The sequence below is a fragment of the Crocodylus siamensis genome, chromosome 4, assembly GCF_052110815.1.
Source record: "Crocodylus siamensis isolate JL-2025a chromosome 4, ASM5211081v1, whole genome shotgun sequence".
In the NCBI taxonomy this organism is placed as follows: domain Eukaryota; kingdom Metazoa; phylum Chordata; order Crocodylia; family Crocodylidae; genus Crocodylus; species Crocodylus siamensis.
Window position 1 is genome coordinate 32,364,384 of NC_143398.1, and position 23,763 is coordinate 32,388,146.

Below are 23,763 nucleotides of genomic sequence, written 5' to 3' on the forward strand. Positions count from 1 at the left end.
AAATATCTGATTTGAAAATGTGTATTTTAATGCAAAAACCCATCAAAACCCATGGTGATGTTTCCCATCAGAGGAGTCATCTTCAGAATTTAGTGGAAAACTGGAAAACCTATGCTAGCCCTATCTATCTGTTTGTGTCTCCAAATGCTGAAGAAGATGTAAAACTGACTTATTTCTCTGCATAGTAGTTTAAAGACTGATGGTAATCATACATAAATATATCAAATGAGATTTCTACAGGTCTCTGTTCTTTAACTCCCATTTACACTTGGAGGCTACATCTTAGATAGTGTGGTCCTGAATCTGTTGTAAATAAGAACAGAAAAATGAATAGGGCTCAGGTGACATAGGTGCTCATTTATTTGGGGGATTGGTTTACTCAGGGGACCTTAGCAATTAGTTATTTGCTTTCATGAGGGATTATGAAATCATTTAGCTCAGTATAAAATAAACAGCAAGTATCCAATCCGTTTCAGAGCTGAACTGCTACTTTGAGTAAAATGAAGACATTTCAGCCTGGGCATTATCAGTAAGATTGGTCGTCTATTTCATGTTTTTGTAGAATAGACTTTGCTTATTATAAAGAAAATTATCCAAATTGTTGTCTTATTCCTTTTATATTTTTGAAAGTAGCATTCAGAAATGGACAAAAATGCTTCTCTAACTTTGGGTATTCATTGACACTAATGTAATGTGGCATAGTGTAAACCCAACCAATAAGTTATGAATGTCTGAAATGTTTCAAGAGCACTAACAGTCTTGATAGCTTATCTTATAGAAATGCCTGAGTTGTTAAGTTGGTCTTCAAGGAAATTACTTTTGTTTGAAGTTCTTCCTGGGTTTAACAGTTCTATAAGAATAATATGCACTTTTTATATGTAATCATGCATAGATGAGGTTTGTATCAGTTTCAGGGGGAAAAAGTGAAAATCATTTGTAAGATTCAGTCTCACAAATTGTCTAGAAAAATATGGAATCTTCAAGGGGCTGGAAAGTATATTGCTTGTCCTTATTTGATGCATTTGTTCTTTGCCTATAAAGGGACCTTCCCAAATGCCCATAGTGTGGTTTCTAATTAGGAAAGTTGTAATTTAAGAAAGTCTGATAGTCTAGGTATATAAGACAGTGGGAGGGGAAAGAATGTCACAGTGAAGTGAATTTGTCCAAGGTCCTGATGCATTATATGCAATGTATAACTCAAAGTCTTTAAGAAATGATTCTGCATGGGAAGATCACAGACTTTGTGGGTGGATTCATAAAGAACACAGGATACAGAGTGAATGAGGAAAAAGATTTGAAGATGTGCACGCAAAAAACCAACAAACTCCATACTCCATACAGAAAACTTGGTGGAAAGATAAGAAGAGAAACAACACAAAGCTTGACAAAAAGGGAAATTTTGAGTCTTTGATTTTGTCTTTCTAGCTTTGTGGACAATTAAGTTCTTCATCCACCAGTCTCAGGCTGCTTGCCCATGTTAAAAAAAGAAAGCGCTTTACCAAAAGAGCCAGCACATTACTGTGACCTGGCTTTGCAGCGTCTGTATGGATTTGGTTCTTCAGCAGGGCTTTTTGGCACTTCTAGCTAAAGCTGATTCAATCAGCTATTAGATAAAAATGCCAACAAAGCCCCAGTAAAGTGCTCCATTTCTACAGGCGTTGGGAAAGCTGGGTCCAACTGAGGCACTGCTTTTTCTGGGCGTGTGCTGGGCTTGGTGCGGGAGCACACTGAGTTTAAAGCATTTTTTTTTAACATCTACAAGTAGCCTAATTGAATATCTTATGGACAGTGGTAGAAGCTGCTGATTTCCAGGTGAGATTCATGATCAAAGAATAAAACTTTGTATTCAATCTGCAATTCAGATCAGTGACCTATGATTAAAAGATCAGATATCCTCTTATTTCTTCTCCCCTCACCCCTTCCCCCACATATGGCCTATATATTGAATTAAAGATTTGTGCTTGATCTTGAACCTCAGAGTAGTGAAGAAAGTAACAGAAGCCCCAAGAAAGGAAGTAGCCCTATGGGACTTTGTTTTTTGACACTCTATAAATCAAAGTGGAATATATAGCTTAAATCATCCTTTTTTGTAACAGGGAATTATAAAGGTTGGAAACTTGTATGTCACATTAGCATCAAGAGTTTAAAATGATTTCTAAAAATATTACACACAGGAGAATCTTCATGGTAAAAGTGTTATGACATGAAGTCATTGCACAAAGACATCAGTTTTGAAACATTTTTCTTTTTTTCAGACTATGAAACAAAAAATATTTTTTCAACTCATGCAAGGCAATCTGGAACTCTTGGAGTGAATGACAAAACTAGTGGATAAAGAAAATGCAATAGATGTGGTAGTAGAGGGATTTTAGTAATGCATTGGACACAGCGTCTCTCAGAACCATATTTGAAAATTTAATTCAAATCGGTTTGTCATGTGGAGCACTGTCATTTCAACTGAAATATAACCACAGAACTATAAACAATGCTTAATATGAAAATATTGATCTAGACCAGTGATTCTGAACCAGGGTTTCACAGCATCGTGGGGTTCCTTGAGATCTTTTTAAAGGTGCAAAGGAAGGCTGTGCAATATTAGCAGAGTTTAGTGTTTAAAAACATATACAAGCTAACATAGGAATCCATGGTGTCAAAAACATTTTTACCAAGGTCTTTCTGACGTCTCTTCAGGGGGTGAAATAATTGATTACTTTTCCACAGTCAAGAAACAAGTGAATGTTAAGAGCTGGCATTTTCCAGAGAGTGCCTTAAGGCTAAAGAGTTTCAGAACCGGTGATCTACAGTAAGGTGGCCCAGGTTGTAACAAAAGGTTCTGTGAATGGCCTGGTTTTATTTTATTTTGGAATGTTTTCAAAAGCCTAAAGAGCAGAAAGCACCTAACTTCTACTGAAAGTCAATGGGAGTTAGCTACCCAACTGGCTGTGGTGCTTTGGAAGCCTTCCTGGTATCTAGAATACAGCTCTGACAGTTACCAGTATTAGATCTGCACTTTGACTGCGTGCAAACGTTCAGTTCTAGTGGTGAAATTGTCTACTAGTAGAAGTGATTCTGGGAGAGGCAGTAGTAGCAGTTCAGTCTGCAACCTCCCCCTCTGCCTGGCTTGTTGTACCATCCCAAAGAGAAGGTAACCTTGGTTTGGGGAAATCCTGGGTTGCTCCAGTCCTCCTATTCCCAGGGAGACTGGAGCAGCTAGACAAAGCCCCTGTCTGCTTCTCACACTGTGGACTCTCTGTGCTTGGCTACCAGTGTCCTGCAGTCAGGCAGTGAGAGCAGCACAGCAAAGGTCTCACCTACTTCTGACACTGGGAACTCTGGAGAGAAGCGAGTAGGGGGCTATGCTACTCCCTGAGCTCAGCTCTTGGTGCCCAGGAGCTCAGTGGACAGAGAAGCTCACCAAGCCCCTGCCTGCCTCTCACACCAGGAACTGCAGTGAGAAACTGTGGGAGTGCAGCTAAAGGCTGCTCTTTCCCTCTCAGTGTATGGGAGGGGTGGGAGAAGCTGCCTCCATGCCTTCTCCAGAACAGTATGACCCTGGTCTCCGAAGGCACAGCAGCCTTTCATCCAACTCTGGTTCTTCTGGTCCCCAGGAAGAGTTGACAGAGGGAAGTTCAGCCTCCTGGGAGAAACTCTGCTGTGTAATGTAACAGTGGACAGGAAAATCAAGTGAAAAGACACTAGAAATGCCGTCTCCTCTTTCAGCTGAGGGGCACCGTCTGTACAGACCAATCCTACAAGATCTCAGATCTTCATCTGTTGCTGGGTATCTGGATAGGTGTTTTCAGCTGTTGCTGTTTTTTCTTTTGTGCTTACCTGCAAGCTCTCCTTTTCCTAGAAGAAAGGATATTGGGTGCCCCAGAAAACACAAAAATAACTCCCTTCAGGAGGGGAGAAGGTAGACAGGGGGTGGGGATGGGGTTGGTGCAGGTGAACTCATGCTAGAAGATCATTGAATGCTGCTGTAATGAGAGACTTCTAGCAGAAACATTTGTAAAACCTAGTTGGTATTGTAACCAGATGAGTGATCCTTCCCTAAATGAATTTCCTCCCCTAAAGTAAATGTGAAGAAATCTAACTAAAATTAGTAGGAATTTTGAGTTATCTGCAAGATTTGGGAGTCCAAATCCTACTTAGAAAGAGGCAAGTCATATATGAAGTAAATAATAATACCAAAATGAAGTATATTTCAAACAACAAGGATTGAAAAATTAGAAAAAATCCCTGTAAGAATGAACATAACACCTCAAAGGGCATAACCAGACAAATGTACACGTGCATTTCCCCAGGGACATCTGGCAGCCTGAGGTTCTGGGTGCCTCGCTGGGCTGCAGCTATAGTTATCCAGATGTATGGAGCCCAGCCAGCAGCCAGAGCTTGGCTCTGGCAGGCCAAGCTCTGGAGTCAGGTGGCACAAACTGCTACCACATGCACTGGGTGCCTTTGAAGCGCCACAGAGTGCACGTTCATGCTCATGTGGGTGCATGCAAAATGTCCATATAGGTTGTGTAGTTGTGAATACCTGAACTCTAAAACTTCAAAGAAAAGCAAAAAGCAAAAAAAAAAAAATAAGTTTTGATTTTATTTGGAGAGATTAAAATAATGAACATGTTTAAATTCAGTGTTGACTAAGAGGAGAGCCAAGATTAAAGCCAGTAACAAGTAATTCAAGGTCATAAACTTAAAAAATGAAGAGGATTCATTTAAGGTGCCCATAGAGATCATACTAACTGTAATAAGATGTAACTGAGTAAAGGAAAATGCAAGCTGAACATCAGGGGAAAAATCCTAACAGTTTTGTCTATTAAGCTGTGGAATAGTTTTCCATAGGAAGTGTTGGAAGCTCCATTGATTCTTCTATTCAAAGCTAGATTGGATAAGACCTAGAAAGCATACTGTGGGGGATTAGTCTTGTTCTGGTAAGGACATAGAATGCATGAACTAATATGTCTTTATCAGCTCTCACTTCCTTAATTTCATTCTGAAGGGATTTTGTTGTTGTGGGGAGTATAAAATTCATTCTGGAAATTTGCATATACTACCTAAGGTGAAATGTCATGATGCTCTGAGTCATAGGAGAGGCAGACACCTCTCTGGTCACTGTTTGAATCATGCTGCACAGTCATATTCCAGCTTCTAAAGGAGCCTGTTCTATAACTGAAGCATTTGGAAATGAAAGATGTGCTTCCTTGGGAGAAGACAGCCAAAACTTCCAACCTGAAGCCAAAATTAGATATTTAAGAGGTTACGTTTGTGATCACAAAGTTTGGACTTGCAGCAGTAAAAATAAATGTGCAGTGTCAAGCTTTGAAAAGAAAAGTTAAAGATGTCTGGCAAAGTACAGTAAGCAGAATGCAGAGTGAGTGATCCAGAGAACATTACTGCAGGGTATCATGCACTTTTTTCCCCGGCAATCATTAAAGGTAACAGTGCTTCCAGTTGATTGTTCTGGGAGTAAAGTGATAATTACTAAAGCTAAATCTCCACACAAGTCAGAGTCCCTGAGGATCTGTGGATCTGTTTTTTGGTTGTTTGTTGTTTTGTTGGGTTTTTTTGGAGGAGTGGGGGGGAGGGGGTTGATTTTTTGTTTTGGTTTCGGGTGGGGGGGTTCTGTTTCTTTTTTTACTGCTGTCTTCCCTGTTTTCAGTCTCTGTCTCTCTCTGTAGTCAGAAGAATTCATAGAAATATACTTTTATTGGTGCATTTATTGATGGTAGAGAGGTCAATTCTAAAGTAAAATATAAGTCTTAAAGTCTGGGTGAAGAAAGATATTGACATTCAGTGGGACACAGGAGGGTTACCATTTTTTATTCCATACCACATGCCACCAAGTAAGACATGTACCTTTTTGGGGGGAAAGCAGAATGAAGAAGAAAATATTTTTTCTGATTAGGCCATATGCAGGAGGGACAGAGCTTAATCTTCAATTCACTCATCTTTCCTTTCCTCTTCAGGCAAAAGCTAGTTTTGACCCTTTCACAACTGAATTGTCAGCAGCTTTTGGCTGCTTAACCAAAAGCTGAAACTGTAGCTACTGTTGAAGACTGGACTCCATTCTCAGATCTTGGTCTTTGAAAAGATGTATAGACAGCATGCAGAACTCTGCAGTAGAGGAGAGACCAAGAGTAGCTAACGGACCACAGCAGTTTTGTCAATGTAAGGCTGGTTTGATTGATAGAACATCAAGACCATTAAAAAGGATGAGGGTTTTTAACACTTGTGAAATGAAGAGTTATTAGCAGGAATCAGGTAGATTATAATGAGCCGTCAAGTCAGTTGACTCCATCAGTGCTGCTTGAATAGAAATGCCATGGCTTCTGTAGGATAGTTGGTTCTAGATGTGGGTGAAGCAGGAATCAAAGCAGGATGTGACCATACCAGTGCATCCCCACCCCCAGATCTACCCTTCCTGGACTCCTTCCCTGCAGCACCTCCACTTACTTTTTTGGAAGGCACCTCCCTCCACACAGCTTCTGGAAGAAAGAGAAAAGAAAGAAGCTGCAGCCATTCTACCATTTTTCCATGCTGCTAGTCCCAGCAGAAAGTCAGTTTCCCCACTTAAGACATGCCCCCCACCCAAGTGTTTGGCTAATTTTTGAGGAAAATGTATGTGTGGTTTGTGAGTAAATACAGTATTGCACAGGAAAGTGAGTTACAAATTCAGGGATTATGTGGAGATTTAGGTGCAGCCTTATGCAATAATGCAAGTTGGCATCTGTATTCCTGTATTTCCTCTTGTATGCTACCGTTGCCTCCTTCCTGACAGGTTCCCCAAATTTTAAAGGTGCAGTGACTTTAGGTAAATGTTAAATAAACATAGTCACAAATGCACTGAAACACAGAACTCCTTTAGAAAATGCATTCTGAATGGAATCAGATTAGCTTGATAGGCATCGCCTGTGAGTTGACTGGTTGATGCATTTTTATTGATGTGATATTTGGGAGTTGGTGGAGGAGGTTAGGGAGACTTATAGTATGATCTGTTTAGGGTTAATCAAAGTTAAGTTTGTTTATGTGAACTGTTAACAGTGTGTTATTTGAACAATAATCCTTTAATAACTTATTTACCCTATGGTTAGGTTTTGGTATTTATAATGATGCTGATCTCCTACTCTAAGTATGACTTCTGGATGAACTAAAGTGGCTCTGTTACTGGTGCAAATGAATGGTCACTTGTCACACTGTCTTCTCTCAAATTCACTGAAGTGGATGAAAATACATTGCACTGCCCTTGAGGTTTTCCTTTCCTTTCCTTAATGTCACTGTCATTTTCAGAAGCTCAGATTCTAGCAGGTAATTTGGATTTGGGGAGGACAGCCTCTATTCTGCCTTAAGTCTGTGATTGTTTAGGTAGTGATGTTAAAGTTGTGTACTTGCACTTTTAAGGTGTGGGGGTTGTCTTTTCCATTAGGTTGTATTGCATTAAGCATAATTGCTTCTGCTACATTTTGTTCCTTTCTGAACTGTTCTGGTTTTCCTCTTTGATTAACGCCTACACACATATATCAGTTCTTCTACACATTTAACTGTTTAAAACTTCATCCCACACCTCCTCATAATGCCTTTCTACCCAGGATGAAAGAAATAACTTTAAACACATAAATAATATTAACCACATTACTTTTTCCTGTTCCTCTTCCCCCACTACCCCAACACACACACTTAATCAATTCTGTCCTACCTTTCAAAAAATTTAAAGTTAGACGTGAGCCTCAAACCTTGAGTCATGTACCTTTGATCCTTCCATCCCAGCCTCCATGTCCTTTCTTTTTTCCTATTTCATTTCTTTTCTTTTTCTTAACTATTCTCTCTTCCTCAGCCTGTTTCGCTTCTACCTTCAAGAATTAGCCTTCTTATCCTAAAGAAATTATCCTTCAAACCAATTTGTTTCTCCAAATATCTCCAATCTTACTTCTTCCACTTAGGTTCCACATCCACATACGGTTATCTTTTGCTGTCTTGTTGGCATGCTTGAATTTGGCTTTCCTCATCTTTACTTTATAGGTCTGGCCTGTGGGGCTTTTGCAGACTGGACAGCCCACCTCTAGCAATGGGGCAGCAGGTTGTCAGCACGGCTGCCAGACCCACTGCATCAGCACAACTCTTGACCTGAGGTGGTGAACATTGCTACCCCCCAACCTCTTTTTCCCAGTTGCTGACTTTAGTCACCTAATAGAGTGGTGGGCAGGAGGAATGGCAATGACATTCATCCCCTGGGTGCTGGAGGCATGTTGACGAGTCCTGTGGACCACAGTTTAACTACTCACAGGTTGCATGTGGGCCACAGGCTGCCAGTTGAACAGCCCTGACTATTTAATTTTCATTGCCACCAATGTGACTGGCTGCTAAGGCTCACTTTTAACTGAAATGTTGGAGGGCCTTATCTTTTCAATCATATATCTATAGCTGTTTTTCCAGTGTCTATTATTCTGTGACCCATCTTTCTAAATTCTGATATACTTTTAAATTGATATGTCGTCCTCCTTTTCTTTCTCCCAACATTCACTGTCAATGCAACCTCTTCAGCTTCCCTGTCATTTATGTACCTGAGCCAGTTCCCTTTCTATAATACCTGTGATCATTCCTCCTTTCCTTCTGGTCTACATGTCACCTCATTCTCTCCAGTCACCTGCCATTTTGTCTCCCATTCTTATCAAATACCATAGCAAGAGTCTTCATTGGTGCCTTCCCCACAACTTCTCACCTAAGAGAAAGAACATATTCATTCTTCCTGTACCTAAGTGTCCTCTCGCTAATTTCTTTTACGTAACCTATGCCCTGGGGTAAAACTGTTTTTCCAGTCACCCAATTTTATCATAAGAATTCAAAATAGATCAAAGTCTTAATTGTTTGTAATTCTTTATGCATATTTTGCCTACTGTGTTGCCCTGAGGGGTCAGGCCAACACTCAGGATCTCAATATTGCGCTGTTAGACAGGAGGGTGTAGTGTACAATTGCACATGCACACATAAAAATCAATTAAGCACACATACACTCACTAGGTGCATACACCCCTACTAGGCATATACACTCACACTACCAGCTCAGGCACATGCATATCTATTACCGATTTAAGCTCATACACACTACACACACCAAATTTATACAGAATCAGTTACCAGTTACCAACACCTGCACATTCAATACACATACGTGGATTACTGATTTATATACCCCCCCCACACACAATGATATCTATATCTGTACATGCATATATTCACTAATTTACACACATACCACCCACCTACACATACACACAGGTGAGTTCCTAAGTTGGGTGTTGTGATGTGTATGTATGCATGTGCTTGGTGTACTTGGGATACCTGGGGAAAGGCCAAGGTAAGAAAGTAGAAGTGTAGGGGGTTAAAACTAGTAGACTACAGAGGTCTGGTCTGAAGAACTGAGGCTGGGGGTAACTTTAGGTTAATTGATCTTAATTGATTAAAAGACAACACCCAAAGCCTGTAGAACAGGGAAGCAATGCTGGCACAGAGTCTGGGACTGGAGCCAGAGCTACAGGGGAGCTGAAAAGGTAGATGGGGAGAGGAGGGAAAAAGTGTGGGTGTTAAAGAGGGGCTCTGGGTGTGGGGAGCCAGAGGATGGCCCTGAGGCAGCTAGAGAAGTTGCAGAGAGCAGCAGTAGGTGCTGGAAGCTGGAAGGAACTGCAGGACAGCTAATAGGAGCTGGGAAGCTGTGTGTGGGGGCGGGCAGGATTACAGAAGGTGCGGTGGGGGTGTTGCCTGAAAACAGAGAGGCAGGCAGCAGAAAATCACAGGAAAAGACACAGTGTCTTATTGGTTCCCTTGCACATGCACATGCGCAAACACATACACACACACAAAATGGCAGCAGGGGTTAGAGAGGGTTGGTGCAGGGGCTGAAGTCCACTGAAGTCCAGGAGGAGAAAGTCCAAATTGTAGGAGGACGTATGCAGGTAATATGTATCTGTCTAGGCTAGAAAGGGGTCCTTGTCCAGTAGATGTTGTCCAGAGGGGGTCGTTGGCAGGGCCTCTGGTTGGATAGGTGGTGTGGCATGGTGCTGGTCCAGATGGAGAGGTCGTCCCACTGGGTCTGTCTTCACTGCCCCTTTTTATAGGGGCAGACCGTGTGTGACCCTAGTGACAGGAGGCATGCCCAGGTAAGGGTCAGCCCCTGGCGTACTGAGCATGTGTGCTACATGCAGGGCTGTGCAGTTTCGGGTGTCTGCAATGGTGAGAGTTGTTGCTTCTGCAGGGTCTTTTGTTTTTTAAATGCTGGTCTTGTCTCTGTTCCTGGGTGAGGTCCGTGGTTCCTGGATGAATCAATGCGAGGTGATGGCCCAGTCCTTACAGGCCATTCAGTAGAGGCCTGCTACTATTGTATTTCAGTCATGCCCAATCATTCTCATTCATGGGGGAACCAATTTACATGGGAGTGGTACAATGAATCATATTGTTGCAACATGGGATGCCCAGGCAGAGGACAGAAGATGGAGGTTTGACATATAAAATGGAAACTTGACATGACTTTTGTTTGCTTACAAACACAGGCCTAAGCCATACAATAGCCATATGAAACAATAAAAAAAATCAATACAAAAATGATAATAATATAATATATAATAGTAAAAATTAATACAAACCTAATAATAATACAATATACAACAGTAGATATCCAAAACCAAAAACTTCCTCCCAAAATAAAAATTTTTAAAGCTTATCCTAAGTTTGAGCTCACTAATACTTATCTATAGGGAATAGAGAGGGAGAGAAAAAGTCAGAAATAGTTGGGGAAGGGGAATGAATGCAATAAAAAAAAAAAAACGGGGGGTTTTGCTACAACTGTACTTAAAGGCATAGTATGCATCCCTTAGGTTATGGTTAATTATTTGTTATACTACTATCAATACGCACCATTAGTTGTAATACTGCCATTTCCTAAATTTAGTGTGTTTTGCTTGAGACTCTTAATCTGTATATATTTCTGGCTAGATTCATCCCTACTATAACTATCTCCACTGAAATGAACAGAACATATGAATTTATCCCAACATGTAATGCTGGCTATTAGGCTCACTAATTATGTTGTACATGGTTTACTGAACTGCACTCTTTTTGTCTCTCCACTCATCTACATCATTAATCTTTTCATCCTTCTTAAAACCGATATGAAGATAAGCCTCCTGGCAGATGTTTAAAATTAGTTCTAGTGAATCAGGCCAAGAGAATGTTGGTGGTATGTTGTCCAGCTGTTTTATTCAAGTGGGTATTAAAATATTCATACCTACATCATTCTGTTGGCAATCCCATCCTAATATATTGCCAACTGGGTGTTTAGAGATCAATGCAGTTGTTCTGTAATGCAGAAAACTGTTGCCTGATTTACTCCAGGCTCCTCTTTTCATCCACATAGTAATAATGATGTGGTTTTATTTTAGGGAAGTGAAAAGAAAGCTGAGCCAAAAGTTCTTTCTACTTCCTTTTTCAAGCCTGATTTTACAATTAAAAAATAAAATCAATATTGAATTTTAAGAAAGGAGTACATTTTGTTGACAACTTTTTAATTGCACTGATCAGGGAAGAAAGAGAACTGACAAATAACATTCCATTTCTTTAACTGAAATGTTTTAAAGGCACAATCAATTAGGAAGAGGCTGCACAGGCATCCAACTAGGATGGTTTAGCAAGGAAGTCAGGTAGGTCCTTGTGGTCCTTTCCAACCCCATGATTCTATTAACAGAACTTGGAGTTTGCTTATTTTTTTCAGGTGAGGGGAGAGGTTGGCCAAATAAATGAGCAGTAAAATGAGGACATTGTATTCTAATAGCCTTCCCATCCCTTCCTCACTTACATTATGCAGCTGTGGTAAAAAAATTAAGTGCCATTGTACATTTTATTGTAATGAGTATCTGAAGTTACAGCATCAAGCACATTGCCAGTGACTCAGAGTACTAATATCTATATTGATACAAATATATAGATATCTATATTTTTGTGTGTGTGCATGTATACACACACACACATACATACATGCACATTAATAAGTATTAATATATTATGATATATATTAATGCTTTGAGTAGCTGATGATGTGCTTGATGTTATAACTTCAAATAATCATTACAATCAAGTGTGTGTGTATGGGTGTGTGTGTAAAATATAGGGAAATATCAGAATAAAACAACATGATATTTCCTGGAGGGAAATGACCAGTACAAATAGGCATTATACATTGACTGCTATAGGCAGGCCTATATTCATATTAATGCTGAAATTCTTTTGTGAGGCCAGGTTCTGCATACCACCTGGCAGTGGAACATCAGAGGGAATTACAGCTAGATCTTCCAAAAAATGAAACAGATGCAGATCATGGTTTGTAGGATCCCTCAAGTTTTTGTGAGGAATCCAGGAAATACACATGACAGTGCTATCTGACCTACTTCATAGTGAGATCATGCATAATTTGAGGACTAAAAAAAAGCATCTTTTACAATCCCAACCTATGAAAAAATATATAGCCATACAGTATAAAAATATAATCAGTTCGTGTCTTTTGTAGAAGATTTTATTGATTAATAATGTAAAAATATTGGAAGTAAACTTTAAAAATCCCAGTTCACTATTGAACCCTTCTTTTGGCCAATCTGTGATGTCTTTAGAAAACATAAGGTTGATCACATGAGCATTGCAAATATTTTCGCCTTGATTTACAAGGCTTTACTCCAGCTATGGACTGCTCACAAATCAAATATTGGAGATTTGTGCCAACATCAACAGGAACAAAGACATATTGTACTGTGCTAAATACAGTACCAAATATGAATGTTCAGGACCAGTTTCTAAACTGTCAGCATCCTCATTAACAAAGTTGTTAAAGTTCTGTATACGTTAGTCAGAAAATAGTCTCCTAAATCTGCATCAAGGAAGAAGTGATTAACCCTAAATAGCCTCTTCCATAAGATATGATTTCCTTTATAACTATTATTTAGTGTTTACACAAAGATAGTGAACCCATTTTTTTACTTGCACTGAAAATCTCTAACTGGCTGTCACCACATATGTCTATCAGGACACACTTGGGACCATAACAAGCAGGCAGCCTCTAGTCTTTAGCATTTGGATAGTCTACCACATGGCTTCACTTATAAGAGATATATCTCTCTAACTCGGTCCACAGACATTCACTCCTTCCAGGGTCATCAAGAAGCAAAAGGAAACCAAGCATAAATAACCTAACGTTAATTTAGGATAAGAGATTCTTCTCTCATAGATTCGCTCATAGGACCTGGTCCGAGTCAGTCCCACCCAAAAGTCTGCAACTGTAGTCCTAAAATTCAGTGTCCATGTCAATTCACTCTCTTTTCCGTTAGGGTGAAAGCCACAAAGCAACTGTCACTTAAGAAGTCTTTTTTGTTAGCCAGCACTTCTCTAGGAACTGACAATTAAATGTCTGCCTTCCTACTTCATTCTCCAGTCCTCTACTTGCCTCCCAACTTCCACTACTTCCCAAAAGTCTGAAACTTCTCAAAGGTATGGCATAGTGCCCATAATGTGCCCACAATCATCTATTAACCCTTTCTTCACCTATATTGGCCATGTTATAACTTGTCACAGATTCACACTATATAAGAAAAAATAGGAATTTCATCTGTTAGTGGTATTACTGCAGCCATAACTGAGAATTGTTGACAGCCTCCCTCATGTTCTCTTTTTTTCCTATGACTTAGGTTTCAGTTATGGCATTCAGTTGTTTTCTTAGCACATGTGCACCAAACTTACCATGTTTAAGATTCATTAACATAATATAAGAACTTTAATGTTTCTATAAATAGTTTCATTTCAGTGGGATGTTTTTTAAGTCTTTTAAGAGCCAGTATTATGAGACAGAGACTCCACAACTCTCAGATTCTTTCTAGCTTGGGTATTCTGAAGAGTAGTTGGTTTAATGGTTGTACAAAAAAGTAACAAGTGCCATATCTTCTCACGTATTATGTGCACCTGTACCCCCAAAACCAGCTGGGAAAAATTGGGGTGTGCATTATAGGAAAGCAAAAGAGCTCCCCATGGGTCCCAAAATTTGGGAGGGGGGCGGGGCATGGAGCAGTGGCAACGTTAATTGGTAGCCACAGCAATTAATACTGCCACAACTCCCTCCCTTCCTCCCTCCCTCCTCCATCCTCTCCCCCCCCCTTTCCCCTCCCCTTAACTTCCCTCCCTCCAAAAGACCTGTGGGGAGCTCCCTCCCTAAATGTGTGCTGGATTGTGACAGTAAGCAGGGTTGGTCCACGGCTAGACGCAAGATGCTGGGTCCGACTCAGCACACACCTCTGGACCCAGCTTGTGGCTCCAGAGGCCAGTATGCAGTCCTGGACTCAGCACACAACCCAGAGCCAGTGCTCAGAGTTGGCCCCTGCACATAGCCCTAGCGCTAGCATTCAAAATTGGGTCCTCCCATGGTAGCATGCCAAATCAGACCCTACAGCACCAGACATCCCCACTGTTGGCATGCCATATCAGGCCCTGCCAGTTGGCTTCCCCTTGCTCACCAGATTAGGTCCACACAACCCCAGAGCTGACATGCTGAATTGGGCCCTGGGTGCACAGCCCTCAGCCCCAGCATGTGAGCCCCCAAGCTAGGGAAACCCCAAACCTCTGATACTTATCCATACTTTATGGTAACATAGGGTGCATATTATATTTGGAGAGTGTGTTATGTGTGAGAAAATACTAGGTTATATTTCTTCCTTTACTGTATATCATCCTTGAGTCATGTAATCTGATCCCAGAGGTCACACTTGAGATCCATTTGCTTAAATCATTTGTGTTCAGATCATTCTAGATACATTTTGAGGCTGCTTGCCCATCTCTCCATACTTTATATAGATAGCTCAGTGATTCTTACCACTAGAATTTGACAGTTCTGTCTAGAAGTCCAAATCTAAGCAACATAAAGCTGGTGCCATTTTATTTCTAGACCAGATTTGAGAAACACACAGCAAGTAAAAACCAAGAGATTCTTAATTTGTTCCTTTCAGGATCCAAATTTATAGGATTAGGACCTTAAAGTTTAGGTGAAGATGGTTTCTCTGGACAAAGAAGTCCCTAGTTAGTGTGAGGTGGCCTCACCATTTCCAGCATGTCTGAATCATGCCTACAAGATCAATTCCCCAGTTATTACAATCACAACTTACATCTTTTCTAATTATCCTCAGAAGGGCATAACAATGGTATCAGCAGTTTCATGTTTCCTGAGTCCATATTCAGGAAGAAGATGATTGATTTCTGATGAAAAAATACTATGTCCAGCATCTGCCACAACCTTACCAGTGTATCAAATACTTCATGCTGTAGTGTCTTATACCTGCTGAAGATGCCATCTCTAAGACTGAGCTCAGGCAGAGGTGTTTACTGGCTCACAAAAGGACTCGTAGTACACCAATCAATAAAGGACTTGTTCTTGATCTCCTTTCCTGCCTTATCATTGACAGCATCTCTAAACTGCTTAATCTCATCAGCACTCTGTGCTCTTTTGAGACAGTATAAACTTGACAAAGACTAATCAAGAAGCATCAATCTTCAATACATCCTTGCAAAGGTGTACATTCACATTTTATAAGGCAGAATAAAGGAGCAGTGACCTTGGTGAGCTTCCCATTGCTAAGAACTGGAATTCTTTGTTACCTTTCTTTGTTTGGGCACCCTTGGATCCTGTGCAGGTTGGTATTCTCAACTCACCAAAAGGTTTTCCTCTTTCTGGGGACAATGATCTATCTTTCAAAGCTGTGTAGGAAATAAAGCCCTCTTACAGTGGCCAGAGCATGTGGTACATGAAACAAATTCTAGACAAAAAGCAAAAAAGCCCCAAATGCCCAAGTTTTGTCTTAAGGATAGGTAACTCCTCTGTTTTTGTTTTTCTTTGCTTTTTAGATTGACAGTTTTCTTCTAAGATGAAATGAGGCTGTCATTTGCTTGCCTCATGGTGAAAGAATCTTCAGAGTGAGAGCGAGTTTTTAGCACAGTTGCAGCACGTGGAGGCCTGTTATCATCAAAAGCCTTTAAATGAATACATTTTTGCCCTCATTACTTATTTTGTTGAAGGGTTTATCTTTCCTTTTCCTAAATGTCAGCAGAAGTAGTCATAGTTCTCTTTTTATGAAGTGGAGAAGTGACTGGGGCAAAGGACATCACTGAAGAGTGGACCAAGAGACGAGGCAAAATGATTCGTATTGATGGTAGGTTGTTATTTCAGTACCCTTAGGAGAAGGTAAACTCTAAATTGTAGAAAATGTGAAAGAGTTGTTTCTGACACTGCACAAAGGAAGTAGTATTTTTAATGGTTTGGTATTTGTTTAGCTGTAAGAGCTATAAACCTACAATTGAACTGATTTTTTTTTTCTTTTAAAACCCCTCACATGAGCAGATTCTTGTTCTTGGATGCAAAGTAATTCAAGAATACAAATCTATTAATGTTATTGTAGGCTAAATCTGAAGATTTCTTTTCAGTTTGAGTAAGAACAACAGAATTTGTCTTACTCTAATAAGATTGAGTGCAGTCAATACATCACACTTTTAGAATAAAATCCTGGTTCTATTGAAGCCAAGACCCCCATTGTTGTCAATTAAGCTTGAATTTCACCCTTATATTCTAACTCAGCTAAGATGGATTACATCTGTCTTTCATTCACTACACCTTTAAGGTAAAAGTAAGTTTGTAAATGTAATTGTAATAGAATTCTATTTAATGTTAACAGTTAGCATCTTTAAGAAGGAATATTTCAGGAAGCTGTATGTTTTTTTGTTTAACTTCCAATACCATATATTCTATAAAAAACCAATAAACAAACCCAAACAAACAAAAACAACTGTGTTCCATAGCAAATAGGGATTTAACATGAGAAATTGATGCACAGCAGTGATAGCTTGTTTTTTCACAGCCTTCTGAATTCCAATTTTCATAACTGTGTGTTTCTTTCCCAGCTTTACTATATTGTTCCTTGTTTGAATTTCCACAGTATGGTTTGGGTGATGGAAATCAGGAGACGTGAAAAACCCCAAGGGGGATGATACTATATCCCAAGTTATTAATCTTGAAGCCTCCCAGACCACAGAATTACTGTCTGATGGAGGTAATTTGTTCTTCTGGGCACTGGGCTAAAAGATTACTTTAACTTTTCAATTTCGTATTTCCCCATTCCCCCCCCCCTTTTATTGTTTTGTAATCATAAATCACAAATTCTAATGTCATTCATTGAATTGTTATTGAATGGGAATAAGGATCCACTATTTTGCTTATTGTACCAAAAACAGGGTGTTTTCATTTTAACTGTGAAAAATGTTTTTTTATCACTGCAGATGTTAGCAGATTTATGCCATATAAATTGTGTATGTGAATGGTATTCCAAAATGTTTTAATCAGTGTTTATTCTGTTATATTTTATTTACGTTTGCATTTCAAAATGTAAGAAAGTGAGATACAAAAAGTTACAAAATCATAGCCAAATTGAAATATAGTTTTCAAATTAACTATAAAGATATTCCTTTTAATTGAAAAATTTGATAAATGTATAGTATAACTATTCCATGGAGTCCTGCTTATTTGTTTAGAATAAAAACACGCTTGAAAATAGTTGCATTCTATAATTAAACCTCAAATGCTTTCTACCACATACTATACAGTGTATGTGATAGAAAGCATTTGAGGTTTAATAATAGAATGCAACTATTTTCAAGCATGTTTTTATTCTAAACAAATATTGTCTGAAGAAGTATACCTATGGCATGCATTCCTATACCCTATGACATGATATTTATTTTAAAAAGACAACTAATAGGAAAAAATCTAAGATTTTAATATGAACTCATGGAACAAAGTATCAAAGTGTTCATTGACATTAAGATGTTATTTTTATTTTTTGGGGTACAATCTGAGGTGTCTACTTACAGCTAAATATATAGAGCCATTGCAGTGTGAGCAATATTTTTCAAGAAGAAAGGTACTTTCTCTCCCCCTTTGGGTTGCTTTGGTAACAGCTAAATTAAAAAAACCCAACCCTTTTATATGGGAATAAGAGTGCTGACATGGAGTGTCATGCTGATATGACTGAGGCTATAGTGGTATAACTTGTAAAATATTCCCATATGGGCAACCTCTAAGAGAAACAGTTCTGAACAATGAGGCTGTTTGTTATGACTGGGTTTTATAAGTAATTTACAACTGTGCAAATAAGTGTGGAGTTCAAACTGGTCTCTAAACTTTGTCTTGACACATACCTGGCCTCATTCAATAACTGTAAATGGTATTAATAGATTAATGATTTTCAGAAAAAAACAGTTTTCAGTATATATTCTGAGTATTACTGCATGATGTACCATCCTTTTGAATCTCTTCCACAAACATCACATCGCTAAATCCAAATAAAATGAAATTCATGTTAGGCACATTAGCAAGTACAATTTAATTAAGTTAATAAATGTTTTCTGATTAAATTAGTATCCAAAAGAAGGATTTTTATGCCACATCATACGTAATGGTCTTATGGAAATACAGGCTGTAACTGGCGAGCATCTACTTGACAGCCATTGAATATTTTTGTTTTGTAGGCTAGCATAACAGAACACTGCAAACCCTATTATGTTTTGTGTGGACTATTTTCTTTTATTTTTGTCACTTAAACATGTTCTAAAGCACTTAAATAGTCTTCATTTTTTCACTGGTATCAGTTACTTGCTTTAATTAGTTCTTTAACAAAGATTGGCCGTGTAAACTGTCAGTGAGGAAAAACTTGTATATGCGGATAAGTTTATAGAAGGAAGGTGTGTTAGCTTGATAAGATTAATGAGTGATAATAGGATTTATGTGTACAGACTTTGAAGCCTGTTGTATGAACACTGCATGACACTGGTTCTATCACAGTTAGTACGAGTTTTGCTATTGAATTTAATGCAGTCAGGCTTTCACCACTCAATTCACATGCTATCAAAGTAGATATTGTGGTTGCATCTATGAACCAGCTGAAATTGTGGCACTAATATGAAATGTGAATTTGCTGAAATGGCACCTTCGTACATAAGGGTATATGTTGAGGCTCATCTGAGCTACCTTATATTTGTTGTCTGTTCTATTCTGTATATGGAGTAACTGACATTCACAGTATTCTTGTCTTCTCTATGTATAAAACAATTCAGGCAAGGGTTAGACCTCCTGCTTTGAGTCAGACTGTTCCCCATTAGGCAGACAAGTGAATGTAGTCATAGCAAACATGCCTAGCTGACCTCGTGTGAAATTCTTATCATCATAAATTAGCATATAGTCTGCTGTGTGCTTCAGATATACCTCACTTTTGAGACATATCTGAATACTATATGTGAATTTCCTTTTTCTTTGTTATTCAGTGTTTTCACGTTAATGGTTTATTCTAAAACTGGTTTTCCATCTATATATAAGTGGGTAGATTTAGCACAATATTAAATCTATCACCTGCAATCATTAAATAAGTAGAGTTCTTAAGGGGGAGCAATTTCACACAAGTTCAAAAGTACTTTAGTGCTAGGGACAGAAATTATACATAAACTGGTATAAGTGATTGGAAACTAGTTCAAATCTGTAACAAAACACAAGTTCAGTGCACATAAATCATTTTCAAAATGGTAAAAAACAGACTATTTAAGATAAACCTGGATGGATGTAGTATCAGACTTCACTGGTTTAAATTAAATCAGATTATTGAATTTCTGTGTCAGATCCCCTCCAGATTCAAGTTAACTCATGGTGTCTAGCATCCCAACATGCTTTGCACCTCTACAACCCCTTCTTTCCCCCCCAGACTTCCAGGGTGGGTGGGCAGGCTAACCTTGGCCCAAGCTATCTGCTACAGCTGAGCAGGGAGTCATACTCTGGTGTCCTTTGGCTTCTGGCCTGGGCCCTGTAGACATGCGGCTGCATTTCCAGAATCAAAAGTGAATGTCTGTTCACTTGCTTATTGATTCAATGTACACAATTTAGACTAACCTGCAAACATGGAATTGGTTCACCCTTGAGCTTTTTGACTGTCTGTGCTTAGCCTCAGTGCATAAGGCAAAAAAGATGAAAACATAGCTAAGGAACTACCATACTTACCATGCACAGACAAAGCTTATATCTTTAAAATGCTCTGTATGATATGAAAGCTGCCTTTGAATATATACATTACTAACACTGTAGGTAATGGCTTAGCAGACAACAGATGCAGATAGTGACTTTCACAGTCTTTCAGGGATAATATTTGTATAAGGATGAACTGTTCTTGAACAGTGTCTCCAATGAGCTAAGCACATTCAAGCATTCTGTCAGTATCGGTCCTTCTGTTTTACCTCTTTTTGTCTTGAACAAAGGTGTTTCTGTGCCCAAATTAAGAAAACTCCAGTACCTTCCTTACATAATTTCTAATGTCCTTCTCCAGTCTTCAAGTGCATCACTTCCCCAGGTCTTCCACTCTACCAATGGAGAAGTTTAAGTCAATTTGATTGGTAAATTTCTATTAGTGGTAAAACCAACAAGAACATACACACATCCCTCCTTTGACAACCTGCCTCCCTACACTGCAGGATAGAATATAGCATTTTATATTATGGGGAAGTTGATTTAATGTAAATCTTTTATGCGGCAAACGCCTTATTAAGGCTGATAACAAAAACTATATCTTCCCAGTTCTTCCCTTTTTTGTGAAAAAAATGTTCTGTAATTGGGGTTTTTTAAGGATTTATGTTTCAGTACTTTAGTTTCCAAGAAAGAATGGTGAAAATTTAAGATATGCCTTATTATTTTTCAACTTTGACCACTATGCTTCATTTTTCTCACCTTGCCATGCAGTACTGCCACTTTGCACAGGCATTGATGCTCACCCAGATCAAAGTGAATTATACTAGTTCTAAGGCACCTGCAATTTTGCATACCTCTCCATTTGTATTTGTTGTATTTGGGTCAATAGGTGTAAGAGAGACAGAAGAAAGAAAAGGGAAGACAAGAAAAACAAAAAAGTATTCTTGCACTGTAGGGTCATAATTGTGTATATATTAGCCATATACAGATATTCAGTTTCTGTTGGGGGAATCACTGCTCTCCTAATAGAAACTACAAGCATGCAGATGTACAGGATTTTTCTCCCAGGGCAAAAATGGCTCGTCGAAGAAAAAAAAAGCCTGGGAACAATGAGGGTTAAATTACTCCTGGGAGCATTTCTCCTGGGAGAGCAAATATCTGTACACTTTCCCTTTTGAAATAAGCCACAACACAGTCTTCCAGCACCATAGGGTGATTTGTTCCCCAACCTTCCCAGCTGGGGAAACAGTGTTTCATTCAGGTTGGAATCTGGTGCTTTAGCTGGGAAGAGAGCAGAACATGATCTTGTTACAAACCCCACATTGTGCTGCAGGTAGAAAGAGGTTGTTCAACCAATCAGGGCTGCCCTGTACACTGCTGCTATCTGTCTCCAGGCAGACTGAGAGAGCCTGTAAAATGCATTGAAATATGTATGCAGAGGCCCCCTTACTGTGCAGCATCAGCAGTGCAAGCTATCTACTCTTTAAGGGCTAATCATTCAAATACCTATTCTGGCATTTCCAGATAAGCTTTTTTTTTTTTTTACAAGAGAAACAAATCCAGGAGGATTCTTCCACATCATTTGAACACATGTACACAGCCATTCCTGCAAATATTCAAACCAGGAGTACTGGTTTCACTGATTGCAACAAGGCTACTCATAGTAGTAGGTAATGTGATAGCAAAGTGTTCAACATGCCTTCCTTTGGCTTTATAGACATAAATTCAAGTTTTGTTGTTGACTTATATGAAGCCCCCCAAGTCTATCCAGTATGACATTGTTAACTAGTCAGCTGGCCTTGGAATCAAAGGCAGCCAGATGTAATACTGCAATACTGCAGTACTGCAATACTGTGTGCCATTGGCTACAGAAACTAGTGTGTGTTAGCCACTTGAGCATAGCAGCCACTAACGCTAGTGAAGACCTCTGATCTTGACTCATGATAGTAAAATTAAGTATTATGAAGTGTTTGTAAGATCAGAGAGTAACTCATGGAACTAACTTTCCTGTTGTGCTATGCTTTCTCTTTGTATATTAGCATAATGCACTCTAGTTTTGTAAGACACCAAATGTAGAGATTTTTATGTATAGCAGATTAGTACTTTCCCTCACATGGACTGGGTAACATAATTTACCTCCTCTCCTGCCCTATTGCAGGATTGTATCTGGGTACATATTTTATATGTATTATATATCTTTTACTAGTCTACTGGCCAGTTCACGTCTGCTTCTGCAAACAGAAATCAAATAAGCAGTGAACTGAAGTCCACAAAAATAAATGATAGGTGTGTATCTGACAGAAATCTGAATATTTTGTATATTGCAAATCTAAATTTGATCAATCACAAAATTCATTTTCTAAAATATGAAAGGTTCCTATTTACATTTTATGCTAGGCATGGAGCTGGTGTTTTACTACCAACTCAGAGCTGTGTTTCTCCTTGACTTGGATATCACAATAGAAAGGACCATCTCAATGTTTAGTATATTGTAATTTTATTACTGCAGAGCAGAGTATAAGGGGAATTGATCATTTTTCTTCTCTTCCCCTTGTGGTTTAGCTGTTGGCAGGTCATCTTGCTACATACAGAGACTGATTGATCTCTCACCACATGGAAATGGCAGGTGCTTGTTAAGCCCTCAGTGGGACTTCCTTCAGTCTCTAGTGCTTTCCCTTTTTCCACCAATATTGTTTAAATACTCTTTTTCCTGGTTTCAGCCTTTACCAGTGAAATAAAGAGATTTTACAAAATATCCCACATATTTAGTGTTTTAAGTTATTCTATTTTAATATGGTCATAAACATGTTGCACTGAAAAGGTTAGTTGAGTTCCTGCCTAGGTAATTTGTTGCTATTGTCTAGATTAAAGTATATGTTAGGGCTGTGCAAAGCTTCAGGGGCCGTTTCAATTTGGAGGAGATTCAGCCCGATTCAGAGGCCAAATCTCTGAATCAGAGTCAATCACGAGACCAATACAAAGGTCTGAATCAATTTGCAACTCTCCAAATTGATTCAGAAATGATTCAGAGATTTGGGCAGTCCCTGCTCACTGCTGCGAGGAGCTGGATCTGGATTCCATGCTGGTAAGTAGGGGGTGGGGGAGGGCAGGAGGAGGAGGAAGGGGACCATGTGGGGATTCCCCACCAGGCCCCATCCCCTGCCTGCTCCCTCAGCCCCCGTGAGTGCCCCCAACCACTTTCCCAGCTGCACGCTCCACCCTGATTGTCCTGCCTGGCCTCAACTCCCAGTTCTTTAAAAAAAAAAAAAAAAGCCCCCGCTTACCAGGTGTGTGGGGGGGGTGATCTCTGCTGCCCCCCCCACAGCCCCATGCTGTGTGGGGGACTCTGCCATAAACCCCTATTCCCCACCAGCTCTCCCATCATCCCCCCATGGCTGCCTTACCCGGCCCCAGCTCTTATGAAAAAACAAAAAAACTCACTCACTGGATACTGCAGTGGTCCTCAGGGCCTCTGGGGGCTTGTCACAGAACCCACCATGCACTATGGGGCAGTGAGGGGCAACGGGGATTGCCCCCCCTGCCTGGCAGAAGTCAATGAGTTTAGAACTTTTTTTAATTCTTTTTTTTTTAAGAGCCTGGACCTGGGGCCAGGTGGGACAGCCATGGGGTGAGACTGAGAGAATGGGCTTATGGCAGAGCCCCCTGTGCAGCGTGGGGCACCCAGTGAGTGG

At 39.6% G+C, this 23,763-nt stretch overlaps 1 protein-coding gene across 5 annotated transcripts in view; it reads left to right on the plus strand.

Annotated features, from left to right (window-relative positions):
* TAFA5 (TAFA chemokine like family member 5) overlaps positions 1–23,763 on the plus strand; it is a 697,812-nt gene that overhangs the window by 584,129 nt on the left and 89,920 nt on the right. Inside the window, exon 4 of one of the 5 annotated variants that reach the window (XR_016441740.1) lies at positions 16,122–16,226. The exons of the other annotated variants lie outside the window; for them this stretch is intronic. The gene's annotated coding sequence lies outside the window, so the exon portion shown is untranslated. The remainder of the gene's footprint in view (positions 1–16,121; positions 16,227–23,763) is intronic. 5 annotated transcript variants of the gene reach the window in all.